The following is a 9075-nucleotide window of genomic DNA, read 5'->3' on the forward strand; positions in this document are numbered from 1 at the left end:
CGTTGTGAAATATCTTGGAAAGGTGATGTTATTTTCATGTGAGGGAGTCAGGGTTAGGGACCCCATATAGTAGAGAGGGAGGGCTCTTATCTAATAACGTGATGGGTGGGTTGTTGAAGTTAAATGCTCTGGTTTCTCTTCAAAGCGAATAAATCTTTCGCCTTTTACTAAAGATTTCCGTGGAGAGGAACAATTCAACGAGTCTGTAAACATTTTTTTGTTGCCCTGCGTGCAGGGCTCCTATTTTTAATAAAAAAGTTTTTCGTTGCAGAAAAATCGCACTCTGCTTTGAATGAAAAATACTGTACATGGAAGTTGATTTATAGCCAGAATTAGTAACACATTTCTGCGGAGGGAGCTGGTAGGAACGTTGGGTTGCTCGGTCAATGGCCAGGGTCAACGGCGGCATGGTGTATATTCCGCAAATATGGCCGACTGTGAGGGCGGGCACAAGCCGGCGTGAGTAGGTTAAACGTTGAGTTTTACAAGGGCACCACGGGGTGACCAGCCCCTCCCCACCGAGCCCCACCGCTCCCACGCCCCACCCAGCCCCTCCCTTCACGACGGACGGACGGACACAATAATCCCCTGTGGGCTGGTGTAACTAGGAGGTTCCTACCAGTAATACTCTTTGGTTATTTCGGAAAGGTCACGTAGATAGCAAATTTATAGATCGCGACGTTTCGATCGCAACACAAGCGACCGTCTTCCGGTGTGAGAGAGAAAGCGACTGAGACAAGGTCCATTGAGTGAGGCGCAGGGTCCAGGTGCATAGAGTTGTAAAGAAGCTCCTTGGAGACATCCATTTTCATGGTAATGAAAACATTATTTTTCACGGCTCTAATTGAAGACGCTCACCTCACGTTGCCTGTAAATCACCACGGTCCCTTACGTCACGGCAAGCCTCAAGGAGCCACGCCGAGGGGCGGGGGGTGTGGAAGGAGGAGAGGGGCGATGGGGGCAGGGGGAGGGGCAGCTCGAACAATACATTTCATTAAAGCGTGTTTAAAAAAAATATTTTTAAATATATTTTTTTTCGTGAATTTGCGGGGGGTTCCTGTACTCCTGCGTGGTTCTTTCTGCGCACAGTCCAACAATCGCAAGGCACTGCCCTCTGCTGGTCACCCTGCTTGTCTGACGGGCGCATAGTGGGTGGAATGGCCATTACGTACAATGTGAATTCATAGCGAAGCCTGAAAGTCTGCTGTCAATGGCTATGAGTTCTATCGGTTTATGATGGTTATGGTAATGAGAATGTTCCCTTGGTAGGGTTGTGGGATATAACAAAAAATAGATAAGTACTTCTGTATTTGAAGGTAAAACCTCTAAAATGGCAACTTTACTTGAACAAACATTACCCAGAATGCATTTGTGGATTTACTTCGTAAACTGCTTTCAGCTAACATAAATGTTACCTTTTCAAACTAGTGATTGTTTGACTAACATTTTTATTCTTATTGTAAAATTACAGTGTTAAATAATTTTACGTTCTCAATTATCACCACTTAAAAGCTTTACGAGGGCCCATAGAGTAAAGGTACAGGGATCTGGGTCATATAGTGATAGTGGTAGCAGTCCAACTCATACTTACCTGACAGGGGAGGCACCATGATCACTTAGGTGGTCCTCCCAGGGCGAGGCTCATCCATTGCACTGCGGGTGGGTTGACCCCTGCGATTTCCCCAAATGCGGGAAACTCGACTGTATAATTTGTGATACTGGGGGACTGCGTTCGCGCTATCCCCCGAATATTTAAAGAAAAATAATGTTTGTCTTGGTGCGTTTCTTTATTCGGCGACGGATTAGGACAAACGAAGGATGGCGTTATAAGTTGGGTCTGTGGTAATAATGCGCATGCATACGTTGATTAGCATATGAATCACCCAACCGGCAATTGTTACGCATTGCCATTAATTTGCATTCATTAACCCCCTCTCCCCACTTCGATCAAGAAAAGCTCACAAGTTACGGTCATCACATCTTACCCCTCTGTTTAAGAAACGAAACAGGAGGATTTTTCCACAAAGTATGGCTTTCGCCTGATGAAGTTAGTTGTAATTACTGGTGAAACGTCGATTGTAAATGGTGTGGCTTTGCTTTCCAATACACCGGTGTGCTGTACGAATAACGAATTGGCGTGTTCTATTTACGTGACAAACCGTACCAATTGGCTGTCGGATGGTGGCGCGTTTAACGACTCATTTATATATTTACGCGATGTAACCCAAAAAAAAACTATTATTGATTTTGTGTCGTGAAATCCTACGTGTTAAATTATACGTGGTAAATTGAGGTCTCCGATCCGAACGTATGAGAAGGGCATCCTAAGTTTACGTTATTTTCACGTTGAACATTTAAAACACACAAACAATCGCTTGCAGGACCACTGACGAAGAAGAGGATTTTTTGTAATTGCATTGAGCCAGAACCACCGTTAAACTATTGGAAATGTTCGAGTTTTTTTATTCGATGAATAAATATGCACGTTGTGAAATATCTTGGAAAGGTGATGTTATTTTCATGTGAGGGAGTCAGGGTTAGGGACCCCATATAGTAGAGAGGGAGGGCTCTTATCTAATAACGTGATGGGTGGGTTGTTGAAGTTAAATGCTCTGGTTTCTCTTCAAAGCGAATAAATCTTTCGCCTTTTACTAAAGATTTCCGTGGAGAGGAACAATTCAACGAGTCTGTAAACAATTTTTTGTTGCCCTGCGTGCAGGGCTCCTATTTATAATAAAAAACAGTTTTTCGTTGCAGAAAAATCGCACTCTGCTTTGAATGAAAAATACTGTACATGGAAGTTGATTTATAGCCAGAATTAGTAACACATTCCTGCGGAGGGAGCTGGTAGGAACGTTGGGTTGCTCGGTCAATGGCCAGGGTCAACGGCGGCATGGTGTATATTCCGCAAAAATGGCCGACTGTGAGGGCGGGCACAAGCCGGCGTGAGTAGGTTAAACGTTGAGTTTTATAAGGGCACCACAAGCCGGCGTGAGTAGGTTAAACGTTGAGTTTTATAAGGGCACCACGGGGTGACCAGCCCCTCCCCACCCAGCCCCACCCCTCCCACCTCCCACCCAGCCCACCCTCCCCACCCAGCCCCTCCCCACCCTCCCCTCCAAACCCAGCCCCTCCCCACACTCCGCACCCAGCCCCTCCTCACCCAGCCCCTCCCTGCACGACGGACGGACGGACACAATAATCCCCTGTGGGCTGGTGTAACCAGGAGGCTCCTACCAGTAATACTCTTTAGTTATTTCGGTAAAGTCACGTAGATAGCAAATTTATAGATCGCGACGTTTCGATCGCAACACAAGCCACCGTCTTCCGGTGAGAAAGAGAAAGCGACTGAGACAATTCTAGATTTGAAGCTTTCGTGACTGCAAGGCATCATATTCTTAGGTTTTTTCGGTAAAGTCACGTAGGTAAAACATCAAAATTAATGAAAATAAAATAAAAACAAAAATCACGACGTTTCGGAGGTAACACAAGTCTCCGTCATCAGGTGGGACCGTCACAGCCGAATTAGCTGCATCAAGTGAGGCAACGATTCAAGAAGTAATCCCTTATAAGTAAGTTGAAGGGGGGAGGAGAGGGGGGGGGAGCTCATCAGAATGTGGTAGCCAATGAATGGAACGTATCGGGAGGGGGGGGGGCGGGGCTCAAAGACAGCACGGAGTGCTAAGCACAACGCATCGGGAGGGGGAGGAGGGGGGAGCGGGGCCAAAACAATGGACGACGACCTGGACGCGGCTGCTGCTACACACGCCAACACAATGGACAGAGAGGGGGAGGGGAGGTCTGATACACATGATAAACAAAAGAACGAAAATGCCCATGTTTATACCAATGCTGGCTGAACAATGAAAAGAGCACTGCCAAAAAATAACTGGGGATGTTAACACTCGGTGAAGTAAAGTAAAATAGTGCCTGTCAGATAAGATGGTCCAAAAAAGTGTAATTAAGTCTTTTTTGCGTGGTTGATAACATCTTTCCAATGATTACTAAGTTTGTACCCATCATCACGGTTGAAATTATGTCTGTGTTTGTATATTTGTATGGCTTCGTGTACAAACCTTTGATGGTAGCCGGGAGGTTTGCAGAGAACCTTGGTCTCGGAAAAGACAATTTCATGAGAGCCCACCGAGTTGTAGCAATGATCGGCAACGGCAGAAGAATCAGTTCTGCCGTGTTTCAGATCTGACTTGTGCTCGCGGACACGATCAGAAACATGACGTTTCGTTTCTCCAATGTAGCAATCACCACAAATGCAACTCAATTTGTAGACTCCAGGATACTGTAAGTCAGGAACAACATCCTTCACAGATGGAATCAGATCACGGATTTTATGCACTGTACTGAATCGGACTTGGATCTTATGTTTGTTTTGAATTTTGGAGATCTTTTTGGTCACGCCTGCTATGTATGGTAACGTGATGGTTTTGGTCGGAGTTTCAAGTGGCTGTTTCTGTGTGGTGGGAGAGACAGCTTGGCGGATAGTACGGTCAGAGTATCCGTTCATCCTGAGGGCCCGATGTACATGTCTTAATTCACCGGTCAGGTGGTGTGTGTCAGAAATGCCATGGGCTCTGTGGTATAGCGTTTTCATGAGAGAATTCTTTTGAGATGGGTGGTGGTGGGAATCCGGTTTCAAGTAGGAATCTGTGTGGGTGGCTTTCCTGTAGACAGAATGTCCCAAGGATCCGTCAGGCCTCCTCTCAAACAGAATATCCAAGAATGGTAGTTTACCGTCTTTCTCCACTTCCATGGTGAATCTGATGGATAGGTGTCTAGAATTGATGTGGTCCAAGAAGTGGTTCAATGCTGGGAGGCCATGTGGCCAGATGACGAAAGTGTCATCCACATACCTCTTCCACAGGGAAGGACGCAGGGTAGATGTCTGGATGGCGTCTGATTCAAACTTTTCCAAGAACATGTTGGCTATAACTGGTGACAAAGGGGAGCCCATAGGGGTACCCTCATTCTGTTTGTAGAAGGTGCCATTCCAGGTAAAATATGTGTTGGTGAGGCAATGCCTAACCAGCGCAGGTGCATCAGAATTCATGGACGTACAATGTGAATTCATAGCGAAGTCTGCTGTCAATGGCTATGAGTTCTATCGGTTTATGATGGTTATGGTAATGGGAATGTTCCCTTGGTATAGTTGTGGGATATAACAAACAATATATAAATACTCCTGTAAATGAAGGTAAAACCTCTAAAATGGCAACGTTACTTGAACAAACATTACCCAGAATGCATTTGTGGATTTACTTTGTAAACTGATTTCAGCTAACATAAATGTTACCTTTTAAAACTAGTGATTGTTTGACTAACATTTTTCTTCTTATTGTAAAATGACAGTGTTAAATAATTTAACATTTTCAATTATCACCACTTAAAAACTTTACGAGAGCCCATAGCGTAAAGGTACAGGATTCTGAGTCATATAGGAATAGTGGGAGCATCCTAACTCATACTTACCTATGTTTGTATTATGACTGCAGGTATTGCGGTCTATGCAAACATGACTCCTTGTAAAAAAGGTGTCAGTTTTGTTGCCAGATAGAAGGGTAAAGAACCAATTATCATATTTTTACTGGCAAATGAGGTTCCCATAGTGTAGATGCTTGCCCCGAGCTCTCATACTCCGATGGTGCATTGTCTTTGAGTTGTGCGCCTTTTGGCGTCATCTGGTCCAACCCATATGAGACTAGGCTCTAAGGAAAGCTGTCTCGGGTGTGGATCAATCAACTTTAAGGACAGTGCACATTATCAGAGTTATGTTCTTTTGTTTGTATTATGACTGCAGGTATTGCGGTCTATGCAAACATGACTCCTTGTAAAAAAAGGTGTCAGTTTTGTTGCCAGATAGAAGGGTAAAGAACCAATTATCATACTTACCTGACAGGGGAGGCACCATGATCACTTAGGTGGTCCTCCCAGGGCGAGGCTCATCCATTGCACTGCGGGTGGGTTGACCCCTGCGATTTCCCCAAATGCGGGAAACTCGACTGTATAATTTGTGGTACTGGGGGACTGCGTTCGCGCTATCCCCCGATAATATTGAAAAAAAAGGCAATGGTTGAAAGTTCATTCTTTTGAGGTCAGTGTGACGATGTAGAGTGCCCAAAAAGGCACAATGTGCATGCGTGATGGTGTTGATTAACTTTGAATAACCCAACCAAAAAGAGATAGCTTTTGTCATTCATGTTATACATTAACCGGACATGATTGGTTCACAAGTGACGACATCACATTTATCCCTCTATGTTAGACTGAAACAGGAACATTTCTCTACAACTCTGGTTGTAACCTGATGAGGCTGGTTGTAATTACTGGCGAAACGTCATACTCGAATTCTAAATGTGGGTTTACTTTCTAACAAACGATTGCCATCAAACCATGAATCTAGTAACCCCACTTTGTACCGTGAGCCGACATTATTTACGTGACAAATCTTACTAATTGGCTGTGTCGAGTGGTGGCGGGTTTAACCCCAAAAAACCTCTATTATGGACATATACCCCTCTCCCCCCCCCCGTGAACTCCTGCAGCCACGACTCTACAAACCCCCCTCTCGTGCCTATGTAAAGCCACAACAGCAGATCATTCTTTCTCACCTGATGACGGATGCTTGTGTTGCGACCGAAACGTCGTGTTCTTTTATCATTTTTTCTATATACGTGACTTTACCGAAAGAACCAGAGAGTAATGTTATTTGAATATTTAAAACACACTAATAACACTATGTAACACGATTTTTGTTCCTGGGTACTAAGTGTTATTTTCTAATTGCTTATGCCTCAAAAGTATAGGAAATGGATATTATTCACCACAAACTTTGTTTTTGTGACCAGGACTTTATGTGAGGGAATGACACAAATGCACACGTTTCTCATTGAAAATAGGTACATTTCAAAATATCAATGTCCTGGTCACAAAAGCAAAGTTTGTGGGGAATAATAGCCATTTTCTGTACTTTTGAGGCACAAGCAATTACGAAATAACACTTCCTACCCAGGAACAAAAATTTTTTTGTTACACAATGTTATTAATGGAGTGGATTCTTAACCTTGTTTTTATGTCCTGGTAACAAAAGAAAAGTTTGTAGGGATAATAGCCATTTTCTGTACTTTTGCGGCATAAGCAATTGGAAAATAACACTTATTACACAGGAACAAAAACAAAATTTTTGTTCCACAGTGTAATCGCTAGGAGGAGCACTGACGGTTAAATGCATTATTTGCTAACAAATGATTGCCATCAAACCATTAATCTAGTAAGGGGCCATCCATTTAGTAGGTACGCAAAAATGTCACAACTTGACCCCTCCCCCCTCCCTGTACGCACGCGGACTTTTTACACCCCCCCCCCCCGATTCCTATAGAACGGCCGATATTTAATCCACGCAGAAACGATCAAAGATTAATAATATTAACGTGTTTAAGCAAACAGATAGTCCACCACCGGACTATCTTACTCATTTGAAGGCCAATGTAGACAAATTATTATCGAGGCTTCACCCCCCCCACCCCCTTGCGAACGCACATTGTCAGTAGACCCTCCCCCTCAATGCGTATGGACGAAACTGAGCCGACATTACCCAGAATACATTTCAGGGGCTTGCTCACAAACTACGTTGTCAGTTAAGTGTTTAATGTAGTTAAGTATTTAATAAAGGGATCTCTTTTCCAAATATTGTTTTCATCATGTAGTTTCCGTGTATAACGCTCATTTATTTATTTAACGTTTTTAATTATCGCAGCTTAAAAGCTTTTCGAGGGCCCATAGAGTAGAGATACAGGATTCTGGGTCATATAGCAATAGTGGGAGCAACCCAACTCATACTTACCTGACAGGGGAGGCACCATGATCACTTAGGTGGTCCTCCCAGGGCGAGGCTCATCCATTGCACTGCGGGTGGGTTGACCCCTGCGATTTCCCCAAATGCGGGAAACTCGACTGTATAATTTGTGGTACTGGGGGACTGCGTTCGCGCTATCCCCCGATTTAAAGCAAAGATAGAATTATTTTCAATGGAGTGTTCTATTTCTCTGTCGGGTTTTGCTAATGTAGATTATCCATTAGGGCTGTACCATTAATCGTTTTCAAATAGAAATCGCAATTTTAAACAATGCGATTTATTTTATTATTATTTTAAATTGATTTTACTTAATAATTGTTCTATGCTTGATTGTTCAATGTCAATTAAAACATTTTAATAAATACATTTTGGAAGCAATTCATGTCTTTTAAGTTCTCATCCTCGCATTAGAATATATAGAGCAGTTCATATTTTAATGGTATCATGTGGTAATGCTCCATCACATGTTTTAAATCTATTACATTGAACTGAAGCTTGGCTTCAAAACATTTCATCGCAAATGAAATAACAATGTCAGAAAAAGCGCGATTTGATATTTTCCCCAAATCGTTCAGCCCTTAATGATCATTAGCCCTTCACGTCCGGCGCGTGACATCTGGTGTGGTTGGCCAGGGGAGGGGTGGGGCCACGGGTAAAGGGTTCGCGCGGGGGGCCTGCGAGTTGGCATCCATACATAATTCAGTTATATTTACGTCGATATTTTCAAATCTTACAAAATATTTAATATTCAGATTTTGCTATAGTAAATGTCGATAACTGAGGATATATTACATACGTGTATTAAAAGTTGTAAACATATTATAATCGATATATAAATAACAAACCAGCGTGGGGAGATGGGAGACAACATCATGAAAAGATCTTGAAAACAAGACGAGGAGGGCTTGCGCTAATTTGCACGACATAACTGCACAACTGCAGTAACCCTTCTAATACAGAAATATTTCCCGCCGCAATAAACAAACAAAGGCCACTCTCCGTTCTCACCGTTACATGCTAATTTCTCACATTAACATCACTAGCCCCCCCCCCCCCACTTCTTTATGACCCTTGGGCTACACCCATTTCAAACCTTTTAAAACAGTCTCAGCAGCAGATCATGCTCTTTGGTTCTTTCGATAAAGTCACGTAGGTATAAAATAAAATATTATGGATTCCTGCAGTCACGAAAGCTTCAAATCTAGATT

General features: G+C 43.2%; 5 non-coding genes across 5 annotated transcripts; all 5 read left to right on the forward strand.

Annotated features, from left to right (window-relative positions):
* The first annotated feature begins 123 nt into the window (after positions 1 to 123).
* On the forward strand, positions 124 to 239 carry LOC144723832 (U5 spliceosomal RNA). The gene has a single exon (XR_013586363.1). It is a non-coding gene; the product is annotated as a U5 spliceosomal RNA (small nuclear RNA).
* A 1344-nt stretch (positions 240 to 1583) lies between these two features.
* On the forward strand, positions 1584 to 1747 carry LOC144723654 (U1 spliceosomal RNA). Its single transcript, XR_013586251.1, has one exon. It is a non-coding gene; the product is annotated as a U1 spliceosomal RNA (small nuclear RNA).
* Positions 1748 to 2607: 860 nt separating this feature from the next.
* LOC144723799 (U5 spliceosomal RNA) lies at positions 2608 to 2723 on the forward strand. The gene has a single exon (XR_013586330.1). It is a non-coding gene; the product is annotated as a U5 spliceosomal RNA (small nuclear RNA).
* A 3173-nt stretch (positions 2724 to 5896) lies between these two features.
* LOC144723566 (U1 spliceosomal RNA) lies at positions 5897 to 6060 on the forward strand. The gene has a single exon (XR_013586222.1). It is a non-coding gene; the product is annotated as a U1 spliceosomal RNA (small nuclear RNA).
* A 1787-nt stretch (positions 6061 to 7847) lies between these two features.
* LOC144723571 (U1 spliceosomal RNA) lies at positions 7848 to 8011 on the forward strand. Its single transcript, XR_013586223.1, has one exon. It is a non-coding gene; the product is annotated as a U1 spliceosomal RNA (small nuclear RNA).
* The last annotated feature ends 1064 nt before the right edge of the window (positions 8012 to 9075 follow it).

This window comes from Lampetra planeri, chromosome 1 (genome assembly GCF_965212315.1).
Source record: "Lampetra planeri chromosome 1, kcLamPlan1.2.h2, whole genome shotgun sequence".
Classification (NCBI taxonomy): domain Eukaryota; kingdom Metazoa; phylum Chordata; class Hyperoartia; order Petromyzontiformes; family Petromyzontidae; genus Lampetra; species Lampetra planeri.